The sequence below is a fragment of the Poecilia latipinna genome, unplaced genomic scaffold (assembly GCF_001443285.1).
Source record: "Poecilia latipinna isolate Pla-1442-1.1 unplaced genomic scaffold, P_latipinna-1.0 Scaffold163, whole genome shotgun sequence".
NCBI classification, from domain to species: Eukaryota; Metazoa; Chordata; class Actinopteri; order Cyprinodontiformes; family Poeciliidae; genus Poecilia; species Poecilia latipinna.
In genome coordinates, this window is record NW_015112779.1 from 547,600 (window position 1) to 552,114 (window position 4,515).

Sequence of the window (4,515 nt, forward strand, 5' to 3'; positions counted from 1 at the left end):
TTCATTGTTTTGCATTACAGAACAAATGAATTATTTTTTTTACATTATTTTGATGATTGCACACTCATGAAGCTTATACTGAACCAGGAGCATCGTCAATCAGATGTTTAACTTGTGAATGAGACATGTGCCCAAAGTGAAACTGGATTGTTCCTGCCATCAGCCACCCACAGACAAGAAATTAACATGAACGTGCCATCTTGGAAGTTACTGATGAACCAGTATATCTGTCACTTAATGAAAAAACAAAACAACAAACAAACACAGAATCAACCACAATAGAAAAAAATTGCATTGTGAAAAGGATAAACAGCTCTGCTGAGAGAAGAATGGGTTTCATTTTTGGCTTAAGAAATACTGGGTAATGTAGTTTCTACATTTTGTGTTCAGTAATAACGCATTTGTCCATGGGCATCCCCGTCTTCCTTTTCTCACTCACATCCCAACTTGCAGCAAAAACTGTCACTGAAAACGCAAAACAAAAGAGCCCTCAGCGATTTAAACACATCATATTCAACAAAACAACATTGAAGCAAACGTGATTTTCACCCACTTTAATAAAAAAAAAAAAAGCAGTTTTACATAGCTGAAGATGATTTTTCACATCATCTTTGCTGTGGGTAACAGAATAAGATGCAGCAAAGGTTAAATTATGCCATCTCAAGTCCAAAAGTTGACATTGTAATATTTTTACTTCCTCAGTTGAGGAATGCTGGTCTATACATATAAATCTAATTTACAACGGAACTAATGGGTTTTAAGACTAAGTTTTGGGTTTTATTGTCTGATCTGAAGGCGTTTTTTATGCTAAAAAGTCAAAAAATGAACCTTTTGTCTTATAATAAATTGAATGAAGGTGTCAGAAATCACAAACTTGTTTCTAAGGACTCTCTGTTCAGTCTAGAATCATTCAGATCAGGTCTAATCAACCTATTTTAGAGTCTTAACTAGAGACTACCAAACGCAGCAGGCACCAACATTAGCTGCTAGCGGCTAACTGCTAGCCGGTGGCTACATTCTTGTCTGTTTCTCTGCAATAGCTGAACCTCTGTCGATTTAGGTCAGTCACCTTAAAGGCAGGTAAAAATGTATGCAGTCGCTTTTGTTAATCATATGTAATCATTATTTTTTTAGAAATCAGTTTTCATTTTGACGTTAAAGTGTGTAAAAATGATGTAATATTTTTTTTCTCCTTCATTTGAGTCGTCTTGATATTTAAATATGCATCTCGTTATATTCATGGGAAATCAAAGTTTAGAGCTCAGTACGCTGCATCAAGTGCACTTTAAAAGTTTAATCATCACACTCATTCAGAATCACAATATTGTTTTTTTTATTTTCCTAAGCATACGCTGCTTTCTAAGCTCAACTCTACACACTTCATCCTTTATTTCCAAAGTACTTGTTTTAATTCTGTACTTGCGCCAGCACATACCCTATTCCCGCTTCTTTTCTTTTTTTTTGTCTCACCCTTCCCTCACGTAGAAACTCGGCGGATGAGAACGAATACCGGGGCTTTCCTGCTCCAACACTTCAAACAGCCGCAGCCGAGCTCGAACAGCTAAGGTGTTACTTTTTATTCCTTCTGCATCAAACACATCCTCGATCAAACATCTCGCTCCTTCAAACAAGGTGTCATCTGCTGCAGTCCATTTGGGTTTGATATGAAGTAGTGTAAAGAGACAAAGGCTGCACTGATACCGTGATTGCCTGCCTCCCTCCTCTGATTCCTCACAATACAATATCTAGAAACGAATCCGATGGAAAGTGACAGCGAACGCCTTCCAGCTCCGTCTCTTACTCATGCTGTTTTAATTTGCTTGCCACGTCCACCTTCAAACTGCAGTTTATTGTCTCGCTGAGCTGTAATGTTTTCACGCCGTTTGAGTCTTTTTTCTTTTTTTTTTTTTGCACAGTGTTACTTTCCAGCCTCAAACATTCATGAAATTAAATGTATCTGAATGTGACAGACCAACACAAAGTGGAGCACAATTATGAATTGGAAGGAGTGTGACGGTACTTTTTTTCCACCCCACATGTCCTCCCTACACTGGTTGCCTGTACTTTTTAGGATTTTGTTCAAGATTTGATTTCTGAGTTTTAAATGTTTAGATGGACCTCCTTATCTCACAAGAGGTTTTACACAAGTGTGTAAAAAGAAAAAGTTTGAAGTCAGAATTCTTGTCGCTTTCCAGGAGTGCCGTAGATCCCAAACTTTGGAACAAGCTTCCTCTTCGGGTGTTTTCACACCCTATAAAGTTGCAACATTTGTTACATATTCAGCTGGTGCCATCCGCTTTCAATGGCACTGTGTCAAACAAACAAAACTCTTTGAAAAACTTCTGCAGCCTTTTCGCCTGCAACAAGAACCACTGAGGTAAATGAAGCAAAATCCTTTGAAGAAGACATGAGCGATGAGCACAACTTCATTCATTACGAGTTGTAGACAAAAATGGAGTAGCATCAGATTTTAGTGGAAGGTAGATTGACAGAAAGGTAGATAAGGAAGTTAGGTGGGAAGGTTGGAAGGAAGGTGGGCAGGTAGGTAGGAATGCCTACCTACCAACAATCAACTCACAATAAAGAAAATCAATTTACTTCCACTGTACTGTTGTGCATTACTTTGATTTGGTCCACCACATGACATCCCCACTGAAATAATAAGCTTTGTGTCAGGATCGGTGTAGTTGGTGGTGGTGAGGAAGACGCAGGTGGACCCAGGATGTAGATGAATGAGATGGTTTTAATTAAGATAACGCTCAGAGTAGTCCAGGTACAGGCAGCACGGCACACAGACTAGCGCACAGCTAAAATGCCGGTAGCAACAGATTAACGGAACTAACATGCAAGCAAACCACAATCCAGGACTTAGCAGTACGACCGGAGAGCAAGACAGTGTGTGACCTACATAGACAAAGACAAGGACCCGACAAAGAACACAGACAACAGGTGGGTTTAAATACACACGGGGTAATTGAGGGAATGAGACACACCTGGGAATCAATCAACGGGGAAGACGCAGAGACAGACTCACAGGGAACAGGACTACACAGAAAAACTCAAAAATAAACGCACAGAAACACGGATCGTAACACTTTGTTGTTGTAATGTGACAAAACGTGATGAGGTTTAAAAAAAAAAAGGTCTTTATACTGCTCCAAACATTTAATCCATATCGACATGATAGTTACAGTTTTTGACTGCAGCAGAGGGAAGGAAACCACTATTTCAGCTGCTCACAAATCAAAAGCAGCTCTCCATTGGCTTACCCATTTACACAGGAAATCAATCTATTTGTACTACGTCCAATTTACTGCTCACTTCACTTGCTTGCTTCTATTTTTCTTTTTTTCTTTTTTATTTATGACAAAAATGGACACCGGTGTCTTCGGTTTCACTACCAGAGGAAGCCTGCATCCTCTGGACAAAGTGAAAAGCCAGCTCCAGTCCAATTTGCTACAGGTTTCCCTGAGGAAAAGGAAGCAGTGTTGATTTTGGCACACGCTCCCAGACCCAACCAACAAATCCTGCCTTTTTTTTTTTTTTTCCCCCAGACGAGTTGGCTTGGGAACTCACTGGAGAACCGGGAAAGAAGAAGAAAAAGAAGAAGAGGAAGGAGGGAGAGAGCGAAAGAGGGGTGAAAAACAGCCCCAGGGCTGGAGGGAAGATATTGTATGCATGTGCACTCAAGCACAAGGTTTGTGGCCAGCTGCTTAAGGATTTTTTTTCTTTTTCTGGGGAGTCAAGATTATCCACAGAGTCAATAGAGTGAGGGAGGAAGATGAGGAGAGAGAGGCTGCTTATGCCAGTGTTACTCAATTCTGCTGCTGGGGGGAACAGAGAGACACTGTCAGCACTGTTTTGTTTTATACTCTTTAGTGCAGGACACACAAACCCTCTTACGCACAGATCTGTGAGAATTAATTTTGAACTCAGTACACCTTGATAAATCTTTACAACCGGATTGGAGACCATGAATCTCTTCAGGTCCTGCATGGCACATTCGCTTTTAAGCTCCAAATCCCTCCTACCCGTCACTTTCTTTCTAACGATGACGCCTCTCAGGACGTTATATTTTAATATTTCTCAGTTTCTTTTCCAGCTTTATTTTATTTTTTTATTATTTTGATGTATTAAACGTGACTGAGGGGGGGAGAAGGCGCCGGCGTTTCCTCGTCCCGGTTTGAAACTGAGCAGTTGCCAAGGTTGCGGCTTCCACATTTTCACAGCCATGCCTGTCAAAGGGCTGAAAGGGGGGCTAAAGCCCTTGGAAAAAAAATAAATAAAAAAACAAAACACCTTCTGGCCGGCTCCTCCATTCTGCATTCGGTGAAAACCCGCTAAAGGCGACACAAGGAGGAAGAGGGACGGAACCGGGGTCTGCGTTTCACTGATATACCAAACGGTACCGTTGCTGTCGCTCTAGGAATAATTGCGAGGGACAGGCTGTGGATGCCAGAGTGCGGCCCAGCATAATACCTCCGCTTGAGGCTTCCTCTCACAGCCTGGTGCTGA

The 4,515-nt window shown here is 41.1% G+C and overlaps 1 long non-coding RNA gene across 1 annotated transcript; it reads left to right on the forward strand.

Moving 5' to 3' along the window:
- The first annotated feature begins 1,483 nt into the window (after positions 1–1,483).
- Positions 1,484–4,296, forward strand: LOC106945833 (uncharacterized). The gene is made up of 2 exons (XR_001424642.1): positions 1,484–1,566; positions 3,555–4,296. It is a non-coding gene; the product is annotated as an uncharacterized LOC106945833 (long non-coding RNA).
- The last annotated feature ends 219 nt before the right edge of the window (positions 4,297–4,515 follow it).